The sequence below is a fragment of the Canis lupus genome, chromosome 7 (assembly GCF_003254725.2).
Source record: "Canis lupus dingo isolate Sandy chromosome 7, ASM325472v2, whole genome shotgun sequence".
Taxonomy (NCBI): domain Eukaryota; kingdom Metazoa; phylum Chordata; class Mammalia; order Carnivora; family Canidae; genus Canis; species Canis lupus.
Genome location: NC_064249.1, coordinates 22,325,771 through 22,351,338, shown reverse-complemented (window position 1 = coordinate 22,351,338; position 25,568 = coordinate 22,325,771). Strand labels below are relative to the sequence as shown.

The 25,568-nt window shown below is 45.2% G+C and overlaps 1 protein-coding gene and 1 long non-coding RNA gene across 7 annotated transcripts in view; one reads left to right on the top strand and one right to left on the bottom strand.

Moving 5' to 3' along the window:
• The window catches only part of ASTN1 (astrotactin 1), a 299,150-nt gene that overhangs the window by 114,574 nt on the left and 159,008 nt on the right, over positions 1–25,568 (bottom strand). The window lies entirely within an intron of this gene.
• LOC112648559 (uncharacterized) lies at positions 15,594–18,653 on the top strand. 2 transcript variants are annotated; one of them, XR_003129130.3, is made up of 3 exons: positions 15,598–15,992; positions 16,399–16,471; positions 18,316–18,653. It is a non-coding gene; the product is annotated as an uncharacterized LOC112648559 (long non-coding RNA). The 2 variants fall into 2 exon arrangements; XR_007411901.1 differs by lacking the exon at positions 16,399–16,471 and having other exon boundaries at positions 15,594–15,992.

Sequence of the window (25,568 nt, the reverse complement as noted above, 5' to 3'; positions counted from 1 at the left end):
TGTCAGAGCGTCAAAGATCCCCACAATGGGCCAGGACGATCCGGGGTGCGCTAGCCCTGGAGAGCCTGGCCCTCCTTCCTGCTCTAGCTAGCACCTTCCCAGAACTCAGTTTTGACACCAATACAGCCTCCAAGGCTCCAGATTTCAAGTGACTCTGCCCTGCCCTCCCTTCAGCCATCATTGATTAGCTCTGTATTTCCCTCTTCATACTTCTCTGCAAGTATTCTGTGATGTGTTTGTTTTCTTGCTTCTCCCAGGGCCTTCCCCACCAGAGCATGCATCCCTCGAGGGCAGGAGCTCCCCTCTTCCCCATGGTTTCTACAGCCAGTGGTAGAGCCTAAGACACAGCCAAACCTTCGCGGTGTGTGGGGAGAGGGTGCAGGAAATTAATGAATGATTGGATGACTACAAATAAGCAAATGCGTGTGACATTAGAAAGAGCAATGTCTCCGTGAGCGGTGTTTGTGCATATGTGAGAGAGAGATATGAGGGAGGACTAGAGACAGCAATTGCCAGACTGAGTTTAAAGGTTCAAGGTAATAATGATAGCAACATCATTAACTGATAATGAAAGCAGAGACAAAATAGGTAGATACTCTCAAGAAATGTAGGCAGCAAAGTAAATGAGAAAAATGATAGGGAGAGATAATCGGGTCAAGCGATCACCTGACGTTTGAATAAGGGATAGAAGGTGGCCAGGCATAACAGAAGACGCAAAAGAGAGTTGGCCAGGGGGCAAGATTCTATGGAAATTGAATGAGTTCGAAGGACAAATTGGGGCAAGGAGTGTAGCTCGGTGGCACTGACGACACACCCACTCCAACACAGGAGTGAAAGGGCAAAGAAAAGGACATGGTACAAGCAGACAAAATGAAGGTAAGGCCTCTGACTTTGCTCCATTAGATCTGAGGCTATGGCCTGAGAGTCAGAGCCAGGATGGAACTGGGTGCCTGAGGACAGGGAAAAGGTTCTGGCCCACGAGGAGAGATGAGTAAGATGGTTGTGATGTTGCTCGATTCTCTCCATCCTGAGGAAGTCACAGAGCAGCACAGAAGCAAGCAGAAAGCCATCATGGGACTTGGAATGGGCCAGGCAGGAGTGGCAGGGGCAAAAAGTGGCAAGGAATTAGGGGTGACTGTGAATGTACTTTCATAAATGGCCTCATGTGAGGTCTACGTTGGCTGGTGCGGGAGGGCATATAAGCCAGGAAAGAGACAATGGGGGATTCGGTGGATATTGAATAATGAAGTCAAAGGGTAGACTCTTGGGGAGGATGGAAGGGGGGAAGCACACACCAGGGAGGCTGTGAAGAACTCCAGAGTTCAAAAGCTTAATGGTGAGATGCTTTTAAAATAGACTGCCATCAAGGAGTGGCCTTACAGTTTATCACCTAAAACTGAGAAGAAATGGAAGATACCAGCAAAGTGAGACGTCAGTTAGAAGGACAATTAATGTGTGTGTTTCTTCATTCATGCAGTCAGCACAGAACTTCTGAGGATTTACTATGTGTCCAACGCCGCACTCATCACTGTGGAAGCAAAGTCAAGTAAGACATCGCCCCTCTCCTCAAGAACCTACAGTCAACGAAGGGACCAGATAAATCAATGGGTTAATTGATTCTTAAGAAGAAGCAATAGGTGGAAGACAGAGAACAAGATTCCAAAACCGATGCCTTCATCAGCTGCATGTATTCTGGGAAGTAATGACAACCATGTAAACTGAGGGCAGATAAATCAGGGTGACTTCTTTTACCATCCCATCCAGTGACTGCTGATCAGCATGCATCCAGTACAGCAGCTGCTCTCAACTGCGGCGTGCACCAGAATCCCCTAGAGGGCTTGCTAAAATTCGAATTGCTGGGCCCCGCCTCAGAGCTTCTGATTCAGGAGGTCTGGGTTTAGGCTGGATAATGTGCATTTCTAAAAGTCTTCAGGAGAGGCTAATACTGCTGGTCTGGGAATCACACTTGGGAGAACCTGTGCTAGTGGTGTTAAGCCTCCCTGGGCATCAGAATCACCTTGGGAGCTTGCAACCAACCATACCACGGCCAGGTTCAACACCAAGAGAGGTCTGATTTAATAGGTCTGATATGGGGTGCGGCCATGGATACGTTTCAGTACATCCAAGGAGATTCTAATTTGCAGCCTGGATAGAGAACAATAGCATTGCTTTGTGCCTGCGCGGAGATAGATGCCCAGAACACCAAGTGCAGAGATTTGGCCTAGGTCATAAGGAGTTCACGATCTAGAGGGAGAATTATCCGTATGCATATATTTATGACAGGAAGGTGAGCAACAGAGGTTTGGAAAAGTGCCAGGGTGAAACTGAGGGCAAGCAGGAAAAGCTACAGAGTTGAGGAGGAGGAGGTGGGATTTGGAAAGGAGACTGGAAGAGAAGAAAGGTTGGACCCTTCCAAGATGGCAAAGTGGTGGAGGAGGAAGTAGTGATGTCAGGGGCTGGGGGTGGGGGGTGTGCTCCAGTCCAGGAATGGGAAAGAGCCTGAGAAGGCACTCTGCTGGATAATGCAAGTAGTTCAATGTGGCTGATGCACCAGGAACGTGGAAGCTCAAGCCTGGAGCAAGGCTGGCCAGGCTGGCAGGTGGCAGGTGGCAGGTGGCAGGTCAGGAAGTGGCACTCAGGCGAGGCCAGGGGTCATGGAGAGCCCCTAGAGAACTGCCTCCAGTGCCCCCGGCATCCCCACTGGGCTCCCTTCCCTGTCTCACAGTTAGAGTTTCCCCACTGAAAATCATCACAGCCCCCTGTTTTTCCTTGTTATTTTTCATGTAAAAGACAGATAGGAAAAAGCAATTCGGCGCCTTGGTCTTGTTAGACTCGCAGTAGATTTCAATCCCTTTTACTTATTTATGGACCTATTTTTCCCAAGTGCTTCTTTTCCCTGGTATATTTGTAAACACCATTTTTATTCCTCTTAATCTGTTTGGCAGCATTAACTCATTCTGCACTCACAGGCTTTATCTTTCCTATGAAAAACATCCACAGACATGGTTAAAATTCACAGATTTTTGTTGTTGTTCTCTCCCAAAACTTTTTCTGATTTGGGCTTTGGGAATATTTCCTTGCCCGGGCCAGGTTTTGCTGAAGGCAACTCACCCTTCAACTCAAGATACGTTTCCTACATTTTGCATCTGAGTGCCCCTGTGCGGCACACACAGGCCTTTCTCACGCGCGCGCTCAAGCCTGGAAAGTATTTGCTCTGACCTTGGACTTGGGCACAGTGGTTGGGCAGCCTCAGGCCTAGGGACTAACAAAAGGTTTCAGATCCCTGTGGCTGTCCCTCCTGCATTTCCTACCAGCCTCAAATCCACTCATACAAATGACAGCTGCAGGGCCTGCCCCCGTTGAATTGCGCCCCTGTAGAATGTTCCAGTCGCAGCGTAATCCATTCTGTCAAGCTGACTGCCAGTGGAGACTTGAGGAAGTCCAGCGATTGTAAGAGCCCAGCCAGAGGCAAGAGAGAGAAAGACACAACGGCGGATGGGGGCTGTCCTCCGTGCCTCATTGATACCGTGAAAGCTCTGCGATTTCTGGGGTCTTTCAGCATTCTCCAAGATGGGGTCTTTATTCTCCCTCCACACTGCTGGTGCAGCAGCCAGGAACAAAGGCTGGGCTCGGTCATTGTTCAGCACAGACAGCAAGGAGAATGGAGTGTTTGAAAGTGCCATTCTGCAGCATTTGGCTTTTGATTTTCTCTCTCTCCAATTTAAGTGATGGGGGATGGTAAGCATTGCTCTGGGGAAAAGGAAATGGAAGGCCTTTACCTCCATTAGAACCATCCAGAAATGAGAATTGTTGCCCGGTACTGAGACTGCCATCGTGCTGGAAGCTGACGGGCTGGAGCCTTTGGGGAATATTGAGATGATCACAGACTTCGGGGAAAAACTGGGTTTTAGGTGATCACAAAATCCAGTACTGAGAGACCACGTCCCTCACTGCAAACCCACTGAATCACTGCAGGCCTCAGCAACCAAATTTCAAGAGATTTCAGAAGACAGGATCCTCGCTGCCTCCTCCGGCAGAGCATTCTATTTTGAGAGGGTGTTAAGCATTCAACACTTTTCTTATGTGAATTAAAATCTTCTTCTTTCTAATTCGTACCTATTAGTCCTGAGTCTGGCTTTCTGGGGCGAAACCGAGCAAGGCTAACTCTCTTGCTACAGTTATTAGCATGTCCTCCCTTCACTTCTTCTCTACACTGAACGCCTCCAGGCACTTTTCTCAGGCCTGCCAAATGACTGAGCAATCTTTGGTCACTCTCATTTGGACCCTGTCCAGTTCGTCACTGAACAGCCCAATCCTAAACCCTGCAAGCTGGGGCTGAGCAGACCAACACACCATGGAGCAGAATTCCCCCAGCCTCCTGACAGCCTCAGCCTTTCCTGCACACGCTGATCCCACCAGTTCAGAGCCAGGCCACCTTAGACCCAGCGCACAGACTCCTCACGAGTCTGGCACCTAGGGCAGATGCCAACGCGAATGCCGGTGTCTTACCACTCTACCTACTGCTGTGCACGACTGGGCCACCACCCAGACACCTGCTTCAGGACCTGGGTACTCACCCCCCAAGCACTGGGAGTGTACCTGCCGATGGACCATGCCTGACACTATTCTGGGCAGTACCCTCAGCTGAAGGGAGCTTCTTGGTCTCAGGTAGGCCTCCTTTTCTGGGTAGGTTCCCATCCAGGGACTGGCCCCGTGGGGATCAAAAGTCCAATCCCTTTGCCTCAATTAGGGACATCTCTAAAGGGCTGTCCCAGCTCCTGAAGGACTGGCAAGGCCTCTGTTGTCACCACCTGGCAGGTGAGCATCTCCCTCTGCCCAATCTGCTTCTTTCATTCCCTCATAGTTGTTGTTCCTGGGGAGAACTCTTCCCAGTAACTCCCCCGGACAGAAATCCAGCCTTGGCCAGTGTCCTGGGGTGGGGGTGGGGCTCCCTCTCACACAGCCCTTAAGTCCAGCTTTCATGCAATGGTGAGGAAGGAACAGTGTGGCCCTGCCTTCCTAAGCTCTCACTTTCTGCCTCACACCTGGGGACTTCTGCCCTGCTGACACCTGCCCAGCCTGGAGAAACCAACTGTCCTGTGCACACCCAAGGCCCTCACTCCCTCTCCCCTCCTAGGAGGAAAATAAAGTGTAGATCACATGAAAAGCCTTTTCCCTGGGCAAGGAGATCTCAGCAAGGAGGACCCAGAGCCCCTGCATTACCCTGCAGAGTCCTCTCTCTGGTCCCCACTGTTGTGTGCTGTCGTCCTCCAGCCCTGTTGTGCCCTGGGCTGCCCCACTACCCCTGCTTTGTCATGCTTTTCTTCCCTCACCCCCTCTTTGGTCCCCCTCTTCCCAGGTCTCAAAACCACTGCAGCTTCCTACTTCTGCTGTATGACCCCTGCTCCTGACAGTCACTGCACCCTCACACACTTGGCAGTCCCAAAAGAACAAGGAATCTGGGCTTGGCTGAGTGGACTAGAAGACCTGAAGTCTGAGCTCCTGCTTTGGCCATTCCTTGCTACTGCCGTTGCACGTGGCAGCTCCCTGGGATCTGCCCCAAGCCAGGGAGCAGCTAGCAGACACCCGTTCCTCCCAAGCACCTCAGTTCTCTGCCCAAAGCTCTGGGTGTCACCAGGTTCCCTACTTGGATGAGTACCAACCACTCCATCCTCTCCCTTTAGGGTATACCTACTAGACCCTTCTTCATTAGTTGGGCTAATTTACTTCCAAATCCTAATCTTGAGTCCAGCCTTTTTATTGCTTCCCTCTCTCAAATACACACACACACACCCCGCACACACACTCTCTCTTTCTCTCTCCATCCATGCTATCTTCTGAATAAAAGAGGACCTGCCATGCCTGAGGAAGACAGGGAATTTCCTCTTCTCACTGCAGAGATGGCCAACCCCAACCTTCACCTTGAAGCAAGCCCGGATAAACTCAGCAGGCTTGTGAGCAGGGAGGATTAGTTGACAGGTTTCCAGGGACAACAGCTGAGACCCGGCTCCTAGTGCCGCCTCTGAAGCTGAGACTCAAGCCTGCTCTTTTGTCCCTAGAAGGATCGTCTCCCTTTATGAACACCTTCCAGCTTATTTAATTTTCCCAGACTCTCCTCCCGCCCATTTGCCTTCACAACATGTGTGCTCTCTGTGGACAGAATGATCGGGAGGGTCACAGAACTGCTGCCAAGGTCCAAACGGGAAATAAAGCTGAAGATGGTGACGAACCGCAGGAAAGGGGTTGTGATCTCTTCGTAAGAATGAATACAAAATCACTACTTAGGAGGGAAGATGGAATGATGAATAGCAACACGCAGAGAACGTGACCATGATGATATGGACAGTCCAAAGGAAGGTGTCCTGTGTCTGCCATGTACATCTATGTGTGGGGGGGGAGGTGCACGGGGGGGTGAGGAATAGGATGGTAGTTGGGTGTAGCAACTTCAAGGTGCAAAGAAACCTCAAGAGATTCTCTAGCTGTTTGAGGTCAGAGGGAAGTAAATGGCTTGGAAGTGGAGAAGAAGAGGGAGCTCAGAATGTTTATCTTTTAACCATTCCTATATTCATTAAGCTACCAGGGCACATCAAGTCTTTTGCTCACATCACTCAGTAAGATCTCATGGCTAAGCATGAGGATTCAGGAGCCAGATGACCTGAGTTCAAAACCTACTCTACCCCTTATTCCCTGGGTGTCCTCGAGAAAAATCACTTTACCTTTGGGTCTCCTTCCCTCAGATATAAAACAATGATAACAATTGTATTCACCTTACAGGATACTAATGATAAAACAGTACCGACCTCATAGGATTGTTGAAAGATTAAAGGAGTTAATAAACGTAAAGTCCATATGCTAAGCACTCTGAAAGTGTTTGCTAGTATCACTGTCATCACCCTTACCTGCTGACTGGCCTCCTAAACTGCTTCCTACACTGCTGGTCACACCATAATCTAATGGGGTGGGCGGCATGTCAACCTCCTCTCCGGATGGGGCAGTGTCTGGAAACTCCTTTGATTGTCCCAACTAGGGAGTTGGTGGAGGTCAGGGACATTATTAAATATCCTACAACACATAGGACAACCCTCAGCTCCCACAAGAAACTGTCAGCCTAAAATGTCATAGTGCTAAGTGTAAGAAACCTTGATCTTTTGTAGGAGTCATCAAACTTGTTTGTGAAGGGCCAGATAAAAAATATTTTTGGCTTTGCAGCCGTATGGTCTCTTACTGCATTTGTACTCTACTCTGCCTTTGTAGCAGGAAAGCAGCCATGGGCAATACACAACCAAATGAGTACAACCATGTTCCAATAAAACTTTATTTACAAAAATAGGTGGCAGGCCAGCTTTGGCTTGAGGATGATAGTCTGCAGCTCCCTGCATTAATGCCTTCTGTGCCTTCCTGAAATATCATCTGCATCATCCCCTCCCTTGCTCAAAATATATTCCACGGGCTTCTCATTTTCTACTAAGTAAGATCAAGACCCCTCATTTGCAATTCAAAGCATTCTGGCCCCTGCCTACCTTTCACTCTTTTCCTCTGTGCCTCTTCCCAACAGATCCACTGCCCAGAGGAGCTTGCCTATCATGCACATCCTCTAATTTGCAGGTTGTTTCCTTCTCATCTGCCCTCCCTCTCAACAGGTGCCTAATGGCAATGCGAGCAGTTAGTAAGATGTTAGCAATTGTCAAAGGTAATGGATCGTCCTGGAGGAAGGCTGTAGCTTTGGGAATAGAGAGGAACGGCTGGGTTTAAGAGATATTTCTGAGACGAACAGAGGATTTGGGGACTAACAGGGTGTGTGTGAAAGAGAGAGAGCAGAAGGTAATTGTGGGAGGAGGGTCATGGAGAACAACCTCCAAGTTTCTCATCTGGGAGACTGAGTGATTGTTGATGCCATTTATACAATTCTTCACACGAGAATTGTGGGAGTGAAAGCAGGTAGCAGGGCAGGTGTGGGTTTCAGGTTCAATGCTGGACAAGTTAATTTGAGATACTCGTAGGAAATCCATGAGCAAATAACCAGAAGGTGGTTGGAAATGGAGCCCGAAACCAAGGAAAGAGATTTGAGCTAGATACAGATTTAGAAAACACAAGCATACAGATCATGTCTGATTCTCTGGGAGAGGGGGAGATCACCCAGGGAAAACAGTCAGTCTAGTAACAGAAGGGAATCAAAGACCCTGCCAAAAGCTCCAGGAAGGGGTAGGAATTGCAGAGGATGCTACTGGGGGAAAAAAAAAAAGAAAAAGAAAAAAACCTTCTCTTTCAGATGCTTAAATGTCTGACCTTTGTCCAGGATGGTTTTAATGTGGGCAAAGCTGGAGACCAAGGTCTCATTTGAGGTTATTTGCAAATTAAGGGACATTAAAGAAACAAAAACAAAACCTCTTTTCCCTAGGTGTAGTCACAAAGCAATTTCCAAATTAATTCCTGACTCCTTCAAGAAAACTTGGCTCTGGGTATAAGCCTACATTCCATCCAAACTGAAATGTTTTTGAGCGTCTCCGACGGATGTTAATTCTACCCTTGGATATGAGGACTGGAGGCAGCACTTATTCCTTGAAGGAATTTAAGAAATACAATTCCATTTGCCTCTTTGCGCTCTCCAAAGATACTCCGGTTTAAAGAGGTTGGCAATTTTTCAGAGTTGTAGTTAATAATTATATGTATATTCATACGCCTGGCACCAATACCGCACCATGGCTATCTGCAAAGGCAAGAGGAATAACTCACTGATGAAGGAAATCAAGATTCAGCATTATGATGCAGAGCCCAGATGCAACTAACTGTTTATACAAATACACACGTTCTTTTGTCTGTTCGGACGAGGCTAAAACGATTGATCTCATGTCTAAGGGACATTGGCTGTGACAGTCACTCTTCTGTTGGAATTGTGGGGCTTTGAACAATCGGGAATACACAATGTCTACAATCATCAAAGTTGATGCTTGACCAACAGAGAGTCTTAAGCATTTCATTGGCTGAAACCCAGGAATAGCAAGGGGTAGTGCCCCAATTTTGACTTCGTCCTGGCCCTCGATGGCACTGGATTTGGGAAAGTAAAGTAGATTTGCCACTATTATACTCGCATAGGGTTGTTAAGTGTGGCAGGAGAAGAATACTGTGGTAAGACAGTTCATTTTGGTGTTTGGGATTTGTATCACTTTCTGATTGACTCCAGGTTTATGCATCCAATCTACTCTTATTTAGCAACTTTTTATCCAGCTGTCAAAGGCATTAGATCTAATCACTGGCACTTTCTTTACAGAACAGTAACCTCTGCAAGGAGACATTTTTTCTCCTTTTCAATGGTAGCAAAAGAGCCAATTAAGCTTCATCCTGCAGAGGTACAATGGTCTACCAGACAAAACATAAACCTAGCAACTCCATTAAACTTTTGCATTCGTATCCCTGGAAAAATGAAATAGGTAAAGATGATGTCAGCCACTCTGGGTCTCCAAGCTTTTTCTAAAGCAAGAATAGGTGCAGCCCCTTCCCTCCTGTTTATTTCTTCTCCCTTCCTATGGAGCACAGGGGGAGGAAGAAGAAGAGAAAAGAAGACAAGGGGTTAGCCAGGACCATGATTTTCACCGGTAATGGACGAATAATGGCTCATTCCAGGAAGACAGGGAAAATGAGCTAAATTAGAAAACATTTCACAATGCCGGGCCTCAGTATCAAGTTGAGCCAAACTCAATCTAGCACAGCAATTTCCCACCTCCCAACTGTGACCGCTTGTGCTCAAAGCTCCAATTATATCAGCCTGAATGCTTCTCCTAAGACGACCACTTCCCTTGTCTGCCTCCCCCGGCCCCCGCCCAGAGCACCCTAGCTCCAAAAGGCAGTTTCGACTGTCAGTGGATTTGGGCTTCATCTTCCCTGCTTCAGCTTCCTTGAGCTGCCTCTCTCTTCTCCAGCGTCCTTTATTAAAAATGCTAATGCTACCAGTTTCTGCCTGGATTTCCAAAAAAAATGCACTAAAAAGGAGCTGAGGCTGGAAGGAAACACGAGAGCAGAAATGATCAGAACCGAGGAGTGGCTTTTTATCTGGCTGTCCCTCAGCTGACGCTCCCAGCCCAGAAAGCAGTGAATGCACAGCAGGGGGAGGGAGAAGAGGCTGCATTTTTTTTCCTTTTAAAATTAAAACCCCCTAAAAAGAGAAAATGCTGTCCTTGTAACTTGGGCAGGGACTCGCTGCTTTTGTTCTCTTTGTCAGAGTGGCAAATTTCGTCTTCTATTTTGGAAGAAGAGAGAGGAAGAGCAATGGCCCGGAAACCTGGAACACTCCAGGTACCAGAGAAAGACGCGGAGGAAGATGGGCGGGTGCGAATAACCAGAGGGGGGAGAAAAGGCAAATCAAAAGTGACTGTGAGGATGAGGGGACAGAAGGCAGTAAGAGGGAAAAAGGAAAAAAAAAAAATGGGAAGAAGAGCCTGGAATGGATATAAATGAACAGGAAGGGAAAACAGAGAAAGGGCAAAGAACACAGTGGAAGACAAATGAAGAACTATGGTTGTTAAAGAACCATGAAGATTCCAAATAGAGAAAATTATCTAGGAAATCCCTAGGGGGGACAGTGTCACCAGGTATTTCCAGAGTGCTCTGTCCAATCCAACTTTACATAAAGCTTGCAATGCAGAGCCCTCCACCGCCCCTCCTCGCACTGGCCAATAAATAAATATCAACATCCCATTTTCAGCCTAACTTCTTTCTCCCTCTTATGGCATTTCCTAGTTACATCCCCTAAATAACTTCCCTGCCCTTTCCTCTGACATTTATACCGCTTAGATATTAACAGATGACGCCACATCCCATTTGCGTTTGCTTTATCCAAATTACACAGTGCATGATTGTTCTTTTCATCTCTCCCTGTAAACCAAACCCTTCATGGCCATAATTAGTCAGGGCACTCCTCCCCAAAGCACCTCACTTCTCTGTGCTTCAGGTGATAAAGCACCTTCATCGTCTCAATCACGAACACTGGAGAGCAAGAACGCGTGGCTGGCCAAGGCTGGGAAGAGGGAGAAGTGTATAGCGAGAGGAAATAATGCAGAACTAAGTCAGAGTGAGGACACCAGATGCCGCTTAGACGGACTCCTCTTACTAATCAGTGATGTGCTCTGGGCAGGTCGTAAGCTGAGCTGAATTACTGCCAAAGCCCATATGAACTCGGTCAGTCTAAAATCTGGTCTTCATGAACTTTGCACCACAGTGCCTTTGTGGAGGCTCGCAGACTTCAGCATCTGGCAGTCTTGGGTTCAAATCTTGACTTGACCACTTACAAGCTATTTGACCCTGTAGTGATTTACTTAATTCCTCTGATCCTTAGTATCTATCCTCAGAGCTAAACTTGAGAAAATAATGCCTGCCTTACTAAGGACATTGTAGGAAGTAAGGAGAGGCTCCCAAATTTGCTGGGCTCCTCAGACCCAAAGTGGCATAGTAGTTTCACAGCTCCTCCAGGTCCAAAGAAATAGCTACTATTTTCATTTATTAAGTAGTTAGGTCCAAACAACTTAAGTATTATTATTGACATAACAACTCAATGGTGATTTGAAAAAAAACAACAACCCTATATTGAAAATAGAAAGTAGGGTATTTAACAGGCATTCCTGTTTCCTCTGACAATTTAAAACATCTCGTGGAACCCCTGAAAGGTTGCTATGGTGTCCCACATCGCCCTGTATGTCACTAGGAGCCAAGAAAGTAAAGGGTAGGTAAGGTCCTTGGCAGGCAGAGAAATGACAGCTGTTCTTTGTACCAATCAGATCACTCCCCCAGCATTTAACCTTGGACCTAAACAAGTGAAATGAAGTAGATCCCAAACAGATTCATTTTATCCTCTATACAATTAAATACGGCTTGCAGGAGTTGAAAGATAACCAGAGAAGTGACTCCTGGGTTAAACCCTGTCTTTAGGAAAAACATATGCCTTGAATATTGTGAATGAGTCACAAATACCAGCTGAGAGAATGAGAATTCTGCATCCAAATTCATTTGGGACCCTATGGCTTCTGCCAAGAAAAGGCAGACTAGATGAGGATCAGAAAGGATCCTTCTTAACTGTCTAGAATGAAATAGCAAAAGAAACCTTTGTCTCCCTTCCTCTCTTTCCAATAAGATTTAGTATCTCTTTTAAGATGATCTTTGTTGCAATCTCTCTCATCCCTTATTACTTTGGTGGCGGGTTCGGGAAAAGAAGGAGGCTCAGAAAGGCAAGAAAAATTTATTACTTTTCCTTCTTGAAAAATGACCAGGGTGTAACTATCAACCACCTGGTACTATTTATTCATTAATTCAGGCACTGATTAGATGTTTATTGAACACCTACTGTATGAGTAAGAGATTGAGGCATTGCAAACACAAAAAGATCAACACAGAGCCAATAAGAGGTACAGTCTGTGTCCTCAAGGAGTTTCCCACCACTGTCCAGTCCAGTAGGAAAACAGACAAGAATGTCAGCATGGCACCAAATTGAGCTCTCATGTGCCTTTGTGCAGGTGCAAGGAAACCCAAGGGAAAAGTCTTTCAAATCCACTGTGGCAAAAACTAGGAACTGAGCAAAACCAAGAAGGTCCTGGGATAGGTTTTTGGAACAGTTGTTAGGGGTAAATAGCAGCAAGGTATTTATCCTTGAACACTGTCCACCCCTGTCGCCAAAAGAACCTAGGAGCTCTCCCAGAAACACTCTCCTTCCAGAACACCCCTGCTATAAAGTCTGGATGCATCTGTCTCATGTGTGTGCACTGGGTGGCCTGACCCGGGTCAGTGGGGACTCTCCAGCTTGTCATCTTGCTGAGGCAACTCGCATCAGCACCCTGGTTATTAGTGGAGCCACATCAGGACCACTCTGTTCTTAGTCTTTGGGATGCTGCCTTCTTATTCTTTGATTCATCTCAACGTGCTCATCATTGAGTCATTCATTCAATGGACTGTATTTACAGTCAGCTTTCAACTTTCTTAAACGCAACTCTCTCATATCCTATACCTCCTACACTTTGTACATTGATTTATGTCAAATGTGAATTTTCATAATTCTTTTTTTTTTAATTTTCATAATTCTAATGGAGATCTCTCACTTCCTCACTGGAGGTTGACCTCCATTAGAGACTCACCTGGGTGGCAACCTATGTGTATGTGGTGGAGGGGAGGTGAGAAGAAAGTGAAGAGCATGGGTTCCATTCATTCTAACATTGTGGATGCTCACAGAAATTAGTACCCCTGTGAGAACCAAGAAACTGGAAAGAACTAGCAGATATACTTCTTTCCCATCCTGCCTATCCTCCACCCTCATGGGCTGTCTAGAGATACAAATTTCCACAAGATCTATCTATACTACATCCTGTGTGTCCAAAATTGGCTTCTTGTAAAACTGTGGCCAGCTTACCAATGTCACACTTGGCACTGATTCTCCTCCTTCCTGTCTCAATTATCTCTCCCCTCCTCACTCTGCTCGCTTGGGATTGATCTTTCCTACAAAGCCTTCATATTGAAGCTTCATTTCAGGAGTACTCAGGCTAGGACAGGCTATGTCCTTCAATGTCTTTAACTGTAAAATGAGGGTAGATAGCAATAGTATCTCCTTCATAAAGCTGGTGTAAAGATTAAATGAGTTGATGTTAAGTATTTTGAACAGTGCCTCCCACATAATAAACCCGACATGACTGTTGGCTATGATTATTCATCTCCTTTATTTTCAGGCACCTAACATGATCCTTGAGACATGGAAAGTCACTGAAATGTTTTTCAAATGAATGAATCATGAACATGCACCGCTTTTAGTGGTGCTTGGAAGAAAAATGAATTAACTCAGAAGAGAACACCATGCCAAATATTAAATATAAATAAGCTGATTTCTCTTTTGTGGATAAAGAGACTTAAGTGCCAAGAAATGCACTGAGAAAATCATGTAGAGGTTTACACAGAATTTGCATATATAACCTTACAGGCAACCATTCACTTATTCATTCAACAAACAAGTTTTTGGTGTTTAATCTGAATGTGACAGGAAACACCATAGGGTTACAATGATGAATAAGACATAGGCCTGAACTTGAGGAACTTGCAAGGTAGCGTAGCAGGGGCCAAGGCAGATTAGCAAAGCAGATTATTAGAATGATCAGATCATTATTTTATGGCATGAAAACAATGGCAGAGATATGCATGGGGAGTCCCAGGGTCACAGAAGAAGAACCCTCTGTAAATGCTGGGTAGCACCAGTTAGATATCTTAGAGGGGGCTATCCGGATGCAGACCTAAAGGGTAAGTGGGGGAATAGCCAGGAAAGTTTGGGAGTGGGTTTGGGAAGGGAGTGGGAAAAGCCACACCAGGCACAGCACACCCCATAGCAAATGCCCAGGCATGTGATAAGCGTGATGCACACACAGGCTGGACAGTAGATTCAATGTCATTGGAACATAACAAGCCAGCAGAGAGATACGGGATGATACGACTGATGGGGTTGACCGGAACCAGGTCAAAAAGGGTTGGGGGTCAACTCAGAAAGCCTCAAATTTATTCTGTAGGGCCACAGGTTTCACTGGTAAGTTTTGGGACAGTGTATAAAGTGAATAGCTCCTCTGGGTAGATCTTTTGGTGGCTAAAGAGGACCAATTTGAGGACAAGTCTGGAAGTAGGGAGCCAGGTGAGAAGCCTATGATGGTGACACAGGTGAAGGATAAATAGCTGGCTTGAGACACTGGCAGTGTGATAAACATCAGGGTGGTGAGGGGGAGACACTCACCGCTGGAGCCCACTGAGGCATCCCTCCATCATCCTCTGTATGGCCCCCGAAGATCCAGACTCAAATAGTCCCCTCCACCAGTTAAGAATCCATGATGGGGGGGGCAGCCTGGGTGGCTCAGCGGTTTAGTGCCGCCTTCAGCCCCAGGGCATGATCCTGGAGATTCGGGATCGAGTCCCACATCAAGGCTCCCTGCATGGAGCCTGCTTCTCCCTCTGCCTGTGTCTCTGCCTCTCTCTCTCTCTCTCTCTGTTTCTCTCATGAATAAATAAATCTTTAAAAAAAAAAAAAAAGGAATCCATGATGGGGCTCCACCACCTGATCTTCCACAGACAGGTGAGTCCAGGCAGAGTCCTTGGACATCACTGCTGAAATAAGGCCCAGGTTCCTGCTGAAACTTAAAATCTAGGTCTAAGTCAGTGTTTTTGTTAAATATTATTTCAGTGGCAATAGGCACTGAACTTCGAAGGGATCAAGAAACTGAAAGTCAGAAACAGGCAGGTAAGAGGCAAAGCCAGGATAAAAATCCAGATTTGTCTGATCAAAGTGGATGGAGGTCTCTCGTTCCTCCTCTCTTTCACTCTCTTGCTGTTCTTTCTGCGCATGTGAGTGCGCACACACACACATACACACACAGAATTTTAACTTCACCACAGATTCCTCATAGTCATTATCAAGTACATTTTCAATATCTGGAGCCTCACAGCCACTGTCTCCCTTCCCAACCCCCATCCCACGGTGCCTTAGATTACCAACTGGAACTTTAACCATGTCCTACATTCCGTATCCCTGGCCCTCATAAGTTTAATTGCTAAACTGGTTGAAACTGAAAGAATGGGGAAAGGTTCTGCGATAGCATCACCAGCCCTCTCCCTGGGCTTCAGTTCAAAGGAATCGCAGTTCAGGGCCAGAGGAGAGAAGAGCAGACTTAATGCACTTGTAGGCTCTGCTCTCTCCCTCTGCAATCCTCTGGTGCACAAGGGCACAGCAGGGGTTGCTGGGAAACGGAGTCTTTGATGATGTGTTCTCCCTGCTGTGAAGACTAATGACTTCAAAGAGGGCATCCTGCCACGCTAGGGGCTTGCGTGGAAAATCTGACTGCAGTGTAATTAGGAAGAGGCTTGAGTGTAGGCTTGTATGTCCAACAGCACCCTCCTCTGCCCACTAAAAAACACGATTTGTGAAAGGGAGACAATGCTTTTGAAAAGCAAGGTGTGTCTTCAGGATAACTGCTTTGATGCTGATAAAGGTGAGCCTGAGAGGGTGGGGGGGTAGGTGGGTTAAAACCAAATCAAACCAACCAACCAACAAACAAAAAACCCAGGCTGAGCAGGAACTGCTGGTCAGTGGGCAAAATGGAGAGATTTTAAATAATGGAAGCAAGACATCCCTCCTGAAAACCATCTCCCTGGCAGGTATCATGATGCCTGATGCTGACTCCCATGCATTAGATATTCACGCTTTCCAGGATTCTCATTTACTTCTCTGTACCTTATGAGGTAGGTATTACTATTATCATCCCCATTTCACAGGAGGAGAAGCTACAGCACAGACAGTTTAAGTAATTTGCCCAAGGGAAGTGGGTAGGGATTTAGAGGATCTGCTTGTACAGTCCTAATCAATGTTCGATGGACTCAGTTCTTCTCATATTTTAGCTCCTAGTGGACTGCACCTTATAAACTGTTGTGAAGACTGGACAGAGTGTTTGGTACAGAGGAAGTCCTCAGTGTAAGTGATGTGCTGTGAGTGGTATCAAGACCTTCTCTCCTGCCTGCCCCCAACATAAATTTCCCTGTTAGTCCATTTCTCATAATGCTTGAAATCTCACCAGTAGCTATTCCATTCTTATCGAGTACCTACAGTATGCAAGAAAGTTGTGTACTTGAGACTGAGGCTCAAAATTTAGCCCTTGCTTCAAAGGTCTTATGGTCTAAAAGAGGTCAAGACCTATCTAGGGGTAGAAATAACAGGGCACAATGTGGCAATTGCCACAAGTTTTGAGGCAGCCCAAAGGAGTAAGAGACGGCTTCCAAGTGGGGAATGAGGGAAGGTTTTATGGAGGAGCAGATATTTGGGCAGGGCCTTGTAGAGTGGATAGAATTAACTAGGAGGGTGATAGTGGGAGTAACTGGAAGGGAGGATGGGTCCTGAGTAAAAGTAGGGAGGGTGTGAGGTAAAATAGAAGTATGGTCAGGAGGCAAGCAATTCAATCAGGTTGGAAACAAATGTGGGGGCCTTGAGTGCTGGGAAGGCCTATCCTGAGAGGCCACACTGTGGCCATACTTGTCCTCATCCATCACACTGAGAGCCTGGACACAGGATCAGACTGCTGGGGTCATTCCATCTCCTGCCATCCATTCCTGCCATATCCTCTTAAGCATGTCATCGGGCCCTTTGTGCCATGGTTTCCTTGTCTGCATCATGTGAGAAAGAAATGATCTGAACACTCAGAGCATTTACAAATAATGCCTTCACATGGAAAGCGCTCAGCGAATATTATACATTATATTTAAACAAGGTAACAGATACAGTGTCTTAGCATATGATGATATAATGAAATACAAGCCACTGTTTGTGCCCTAGTGAAATTTCCATTCTAACAGTAGGTTATTCTAAACCCAACTTGCCAAATTGACATTAAGATCACATCATTTGGTGGTAGTTCAAAGAACATACATGAGGCCATGACCAATGCAAAACTCAGTGCCACCACTTATTGAGAGCTTACATATTTTATTTGACATTATTGAGTACAACATATTATACTTATGTTTTCCTCATAAACCTTACAACAACTCTATGAAGTAGGTACTGTTATTCCTGTTTTTACTGATGAGGAAGTTAAAGCTCAAAAAAGTTAGGAAGTCAGCCCCAAATACAGTGCTTTTAAATAGAAGAAATGAGATTTAAGCCCAACTCTGTCTGAGTCCAACAATATGCTCTTCCTATTATGCTCTGTTGCCCTATACAGATAAAAATGTGAGCAGGTGAACATTAATCCTCCTGGAGGTGAGGTATCCATATCCTCCCAGCTCGGATGAAATGGTTCCACCAAGACTATTAAGTGAAGTCCAATTAATGATACCCAAGCCTATCCCTGGAAAGAAAAACCTTTGAACATATTCCAGACAACCTTTTTCCTAGGCCAAGTAGCTTGGGGAAGATGGATGGACCCATCCCTCAAACATGAAAATGCCACTCCCAACACATTGAGTAAAAGTTCTGAAATCTTTGTCTACAATAAGGATCTGACTAGGTGTTTTATTCTCCCACGATTGTGCTGGAGATGAGTAAATGCAATCCATGTGTAGAGTCCATGATCTAGTCTGTGCCATGCCCCCTGGTACAGTAATGGGCCATCTAGACTTGAGTACGTGGCCATGGTTCCACACTGGCCACAGCACAGAGCAGCCAGTAGCAGACGTCTGCCCCTGTCAGACAGATACCAGCTTGGGGCCCCCATGATGTGTTGGGAGTGCTTTTATTCAAACCTGGATTGTGCAGCAGCTAATGGCATTTACTGCATTTAGGTTCCCAGCAAGGTCCCTCTAGTGACTTGTCGCTTTTCCTAGGACTCTCCATCATTCTGAAAGAGATGCTTAACTACAGACTACATAACGTGTCATCGTTTTAATCCAGGCATCAACTCATGGATTCCCTGCCCCCAGAGCCACAAGGCTGAACTGCGGCTTCTCTCCAGTTTCCATTTCATTTAGAGACTCTTTAGCCCTTGAGGGATTGGACACAAGAAAGTTCTCTTAATGGACCTCAAGAGTCTCTTTTCTTGCCTCTGAGACTCTCAATATTGCTGCAGCATTCAAGAGATTCACCTGTAAAATGGGGCCATCAATAATAGTTTCTACTTTGTAGCATTGAAATGAGAATTACATGTGTTGATACATGAAAAATATTGAGGAGTGGCTGGTGCATCACAAGAGCTATGTCAGTGTCAGTTATTATTATTACTAACACTAATATCAGTATTATTACCACAGCACTTGAAGGGCACCGTGTGGGGAGTGCTATAATATTAGGCATGCAAAGTACTATGGCTCATCACACTGCTGTTAATTCTATTCCAGGTAGGCTTTCACTGTAGACTATGTTCCCATTTTTGACTATCCCAAAATAGTGAGCACTCACTCCATTTACAGTCACCCTTCTCCTGAGGTTATAAACAAGGGAGTCCCTGGAAGGAAGTTCATGCTGAGAACTGTGGTCTGGGCAGCCCCATGGGAGCCTCCACCTCTAGAGCTAATTAGGCTAGCCTGGCCCTGGGGCTTTGGGCGCTGTCCAAGGTCCTGCACAACTGAAATCTGGGTCTTAGGTCCAAAGGGCAATCTTGACTAGAAAGCCTAGTTTGGGCTGTATCTCCTCAAGCAAACAAGGCTACTCTTGATGTGGAAAACCTTGTAGAAAGGTTAATAAGCTTGGTGGAAAGGAGACCATAGGAGGAAAAAGACTATTCCTATTGTTGAGCTACATCATGGTTTAATAAGAACCTAGATGTCGGCATCAGGCAACAAGAACAAGTTCCATTCACAACTCTGTGACTACGGCCACCATACTACTGAGCCTCAAATAATAATAGGCATTGTCCTTATTTTTTTTAAAGATTTATTTATTTATACTTATGATAGACACAGAGAGAGAGAGAAAGAGGCAGAGGAGGGAGAAGCAGGCTCCCCGCCGGGGGCCCAATGCGGGACTCTCGATCCCGGGACTCCAGGATCGTGCCCTGGGCCAAAGGCAGGCGCCAAACCGCTGAGCCACCCAGGGATCCCCAGCATTGTCCTTATTATACATACATATGTATATGCATATGTGTGTGCATGCATGTGTCTGTATAAAACAGAGCAAGAGCTACAACAAACAATGATGCAATTTTTGTTAAAAAAAAAAAAAGGATTATACCTAAATAAACAAAACAAAAGGTCAGACTGAGTTCCCTCCAGGGAATGGTATTTCAGGTGGCTTAGGTTTTCTTCTTTTTACTGCTCTCTGTGTGTATGTGTGTGTGTGTGTTTTCCCCTAGATTTTTACCAGTTATATGCATTCCTTTTATAAAAAGGAAAAAAAAATAAAGTAAAAAAACAAATGTGTAGTGACAAAATGTTTGCTCTCCAATTTCCGAAATTATATGAGGTTAAAATTTCAAAAAAATAATTACAGCATGAATGTTTGCACAAGAACCCAAAATACTTAACCTAGAAATGAAAACCTTAAGATTATTTTTATTAAAATTGTTTTCACAGAAACTGTAGGTAGAAGAAACACTACTAACTACTCACCTCTTAACCAATTCATAAGATTTTTATCAAGATTAGTGATATTTAAAAAAAAAAAAAACCAAAAGACTGAGTCCAGCACTACATACTTAATAAATGACAGCTATTAATCAGCATTTGATGAGGGACTGGCCAAAGTCTCCAGTGACATTGAAGTTGTACAGCATTAAACACTGTGCTGAATGTGAGGGTCACTGCTTACGATTCCTCCAGCCATTTGCTATCCAGACTTAACAGAGATGTTTTATTAGAGTTTGACCTGAATGCTAGACCCTGAACCACTTTCTTCTTTCCTCCATAATCAGGTTAAAATTGAGGATTTAGTGAGACATGAAGAATAACTTTCCCGTGGAAAAAGTTTTGAGAAAAATAATGTAGCACAAAGATACTTCTAAAGCTTCCTTCCTTATCTTTTTTCTCCAAATTTTGTGATTATAAAAGTCATACATGCTTATTGTTAAATTATGAAAGAGAACAAAAATGTACACAGAATTGAGAGGGGCGGGGGGGGGGGGAGAAGCAAAATTTTTTGATGCATAGCAAAAGAAATTGGGAGGAAATGTGCCAAAATGGTAATGGTAGTTTTCTCTGAGCATGGGATAATGAGTGGATTTTTTTTTCCTATTTATTTTAAAGAAAAAAAAACGATAAATAGCCAAGATCTTCAAAGCCAGGGAAAATGACAGTACTCTCAAACCTAGTATTCTTAGACCGAAACCCAAGGAAGCTGAAGGTCCAGCGAGCATTCCTAGTGGAAAATATCCATGCATTCAGTAGAATATATAAATTCAGGACACTATCTGGAAAGCATGGGCAAGACATAAAACATTCATTTCTATAAAATTGAAACAATTTATCTTCCATTCTTGAGCAGATGGGAGGGTAAATTGAGGTTGATTTTTTTTTTCACCCTGGTGGTCATGTTGGAGGAAATATGAGTGTTCCCGCCTCCGGCACTGTTTAAAATAAGTCTCTTGGTGCCGTGACTGGACTAGTCAGAGAACACTGTGGTAGCTTCACCCTCCTCCAGGGGGGAGGCAGTAGAGTAGGGGGGGTGGGGAAGGGTGGGATGGGCAGGCCCCTTAGTCCTGGGGGAAGGAAGATGCAGAGAGGAGGCAGGTGGGGATCACAGAACATCCACCTCTCATCTACAGATGGTAACTGACTTTCAGAGTGTTGTATGCTCTTCACATTGCACCCTCTCTAAAATCTGTATTTACCTGACTGATTTAGCTCCAAAACCCACTCATCACTGTCAAGCATGGTCACCAGCTCTGTGACCTTAAGCAAGTTTCTTCACCTCTCTGGCCCTCGGCCCTCTATTTCCAAATCAATAGAATGCAAGGATCCTTTAGGATGCACTCAGCCACAGTCTATAAACCTGTTCTTATTTTCACCACAGGGATGGTGCAGTGGTAACAGGGTGCCCACCCGAGGGGTCTAGAGCCTCCATGTCCAGCTCAGGAAGGGTTCTTAAGTCTGCCTATGCTTCAGAATCATTTGGGGAAACATTTTGTAGGTACAGATTCTGGACCTTCTCCCAGATCTACGAAATTATAATTTCTAGAGTAGAAATCAGAAATCCATATTTTAAATAAGCTCCCCAGATGACTCTTAAGTATCTGCTCCATGCACAGGCATCAGCGAGTCAATTACTAATGGTATATTTAGCTCTTGTATCATCTCGAGTAACCAAGAAGGTTACAGCTGCTTCTAAGAGGGGAGCAAAGGGGAGCAAAGAGCGAAATGACCACACTCAGGGTCAGCACAGCTCATTAAGTACCTCCGTGCAAATTAGAAAAAGGTGCCCATCTGGATAAACAAACCCTTTGTCTCAGCGTTTGCTTGCCTTGGCAAGCACAGGCTAGGGTTCAGCCCTCAGCTGCTCTCCTAGCCAGATGTGTAACATACGAGGTCTAGCACTGTACTCAGCTGACCACACATTTTTTTGTGAAAATGCATCAAGTCAACATGTTTTCACTTGAGAAAATCCCTAAGAACAAGCTGCAGAGTTTCCCAAGCCAAGTGGGGGAACTGATCCCATTACACCTGTGTGAGGCTGGTGGAGATCCATGTGCGACCCCCCCAGTTCCTGCCTGATCGTCCAGAGAGGGGTCAGTTATCCTTCCACTGGACAATATTTCAGCTGGAATCAGGTTAGAGTGGGGCTTCTAAAGAGACAGGAAACTAGAACTTCAGGCTTAATTCGAAGAGCTAAGATGAAGATCCGTCTGACATTGAAATGGATAGGAGAAAGGACAGCCACGTTGGCATCGACTCCTGAGGGAAGAGGAGGAAATGGAAGCAAAGAAAAAAGGAGGGGAGAAAAAAAATAAATGAGAAATAAGGAGCCAAACAAATACACTGGGAACCCTTGTTAGGAATATGTGAGTAAGTGAGGAGTAATTAGAAAGAATGACACACACATACATACACACACAGATAGGAAAACAGAGAAAAGGAGAACAAAAAGAGAGCTAATGGGAAGATAATCCCATTTGTGCACGGCATGGCAATGACAGGAGCTGGCACAGACAATGCCGTCGGGGCTGGAGGGCAGGGGGGAGGGCACCCAGAGATAAAAAGAACAGTGCCAGGCTGGCCTACAAATCTTGTCTGAGGGGTTGGGGGAAGGTGACTGGGGCATCGGTGACACAGAAATCAGAGACACGTGGGTGGGGAAATAAAAGCCAGACAATGAGCTAGAAATGGACAAAGGAAAAGTCAGGAAATGTCATATGTCACCTAGAACTGTCTGAGTCCAGCTGAGTCACTTCTGAAGAGACTTTGGGCAGGTCAAAGAAGGCCAAACACTGCCCAAGACCCGGACGTGGGATTAGAGATGCACCCAAGCATTACAGTCACTGCCCTCCGATGGCTGGACATTTGCCCTCTGATTGTCAGGGAACTGAAAGGAGGTCTTTGCTCAGTTGTAGGTAACCAGGAGGTGAGAATGGGCTTGGGATTCATTTTGAGTAATCGAGGGAAGTCTGGTCTCTGCTCAATACCTAGAAGCCAGAGGCGGATGTATCGTCTCCACTGGGCTCTGATCATCGTACTGAGTGTTGTCTCCAGGGAAATGGTACGAATGGCATCATTCAGGCAGGCCCAAATAAAACCACCACCGTCAAGGATGTAGTTTGAGCACGATAGAGAGGCTGAGGCCAATCATGACAGACACGGTCCTCATTCTTGGCTTGAAAAGGAAACCGGATTCTATGAGGTGGGACACTTGCTCCTTATATGGATTTAGAATCCCGAGGCAGTCACTCTTGGGAGGGTGCAGCAGGGAGAAGTGGTAGAAATAGAAGGAGAGAACAGTAGGCACCTGGCACAATGGAAAGGACAGATTAAAGTGGCGTGGGCTGTGTGTGAGAGCGACAACGTGGGCATGCGCACACATGCACACATGTGTACTTATCTGGGGCTACCATGGTAAATGTGTTGCCTCCTGAGTAGGCAGTGAAAGAAGGTTCTGATTCCTGACAACAGCTTCTGAAGCCTTAGAGAAACACCTGTTCATTTCCCACAGCCGGCTCTTCCCATCCCATGAATTATCACTTGATCACCACCCTTCCGCACCAACATCTAGGGATATGTGAGAGGTCTTTAGTGGGAAATCTCCTTGGTGTCGCCTGCTGTACCTGAGATGCCAGAATAAGAAATCAGACTATTATTTAGAGGGGATCTTGAAATGCATGAATTTTATGTAATGTAGTGTTCTGAAAAATGTAGCTAGAAGCCCTTGGGCACACTTCTAATTTAACCACAACAACAAAAAACTTCTGATAGCCTTTCTTAATAAGCTCCAAACTAGTGAAAAAAATTTGTTTTTCCTCCTCTAACAGGTTCATGTAAATCAATCTTTCTTGCCTCCTCCACCCTCATTTGGTGGTTTCATTTCTTTTGAAAATTGAAAAATTTTCAATTTGTACTTGTTGTCCTGGCGAACAAATACTAGACACATATTCTAATGGTCCCTGGCTGTGTCTATAAAGCCACAGGGATAGGAGGCTGAGGAGTTTCTAGTGAATTCATGTCAGGTCAGACACAAGACCTGGTACAGCCTCATGCTGGTAAAGCCCCCTTTTATGTCCTGGGCCCTCTGTGGGACAACTGTGTCACCAGGGATTCTGTGGCAGGAAATGATCGATTTTTGTGGCCAGCCTCGAAGACCAAAAATATAATCTCAAATATCCCGTGTTCTTTTAATAACTCATTAGAAATCTGTCACCCATGACTTTGTTTAAATCTTTTGGAAGCTATTTTTACTTTTAGTGAATAGGAGCTTCTTGTGTAAGTTCAGTGGTTTTACAACTGGTGGCCCAATCCCCTCACCTGGGTATACCACAGTGCCTGGCTTCACCTCCCAGAAACTTTCACAAAATTCTCAACATGCCTTACTTCTCCTTGGGCATTTCTGGCAAAATCAGAGTCACAAAAAAAAAAAAAAAAAAAAAAAAATGGCTGCAACCCCCTTGACTCACATGCCTTACATGCATGGTTCCTGATTCTGTCATTCTTTGCTGTTTGGTCTTAAAAGCTTTTATCTGCAGAATAATTTTAGGACTATGTTATACTTACAGAATTCAGATAAATACAAATTTAGCTAGTCTCAAGAGGTTTTGTGTGGGTTTGTTTTCTTTTTAGGGTTGTTTTAATTTATTTTGAATGATAATGAGGGACTATCCCATCAAATACACAGACGCTTTGGAACTTCTTCTTCCTGCTAACAATTTTAGGGGCACATACATGGAAGTTTAGTGTCCAAAGCCTTAGAAAGCAAGAGGTCCCCCAAAGCTAGTCTCTACCCACTTAATCAGCTTCTTCTCCTGTCTCTGTAAATGGCACTTTTAAGCTACACTAGGCTATTTACTTGCTTGTCCTGGAGAAGCTATGCTTCTTATGTCTCCAGGCCTTGGCATATGCTGTTCCGTTTGCTTAGAATTACCTTCGTCACCCATTAAATAGAATAGTTCAAAATCTAACTTCTCCACGATGTCCCATTCTAGGTTCTTAGATGTCACATAAGTCACCCATTAAACTGTAATCACATAGACCTCTGCTCATACCTTTCTTTTAATAGGTTTTAGAATTCATTTTAATTTTTTTGTTATGTGCCCATTATCTACCTAGAGTATTAGTTCTTACAGAGCAGAGACCATCTTCTTATAATTAGCAATCTAGCTTATCCTAGTACAACAGGTAATGGAGTGAATATTTGTTGAAAACATGAATGAGTGAGAGCATAAATGATGGTGTGCAGTGGTGAGAGGATTTGTATGAACAAACCAGCTCACTCACACATATGCTCATGCAAATACCATACATGCACATATCATGTACACATGTACACCACGCACATGTGTACAAAGGCACATGTGTGCACACATGTGAGTCTAGGTAAACCGGAGCACCAGGCAGAGGCTGGGTAAAGTTGCAGGTGTAAATTTTTGTATTGATGTCCTTAATCAATTTTCTTCCTTGTCTGAAAGTCATGAATGCTTATTGCTACTTTTCTCCTCATACTTAACCTA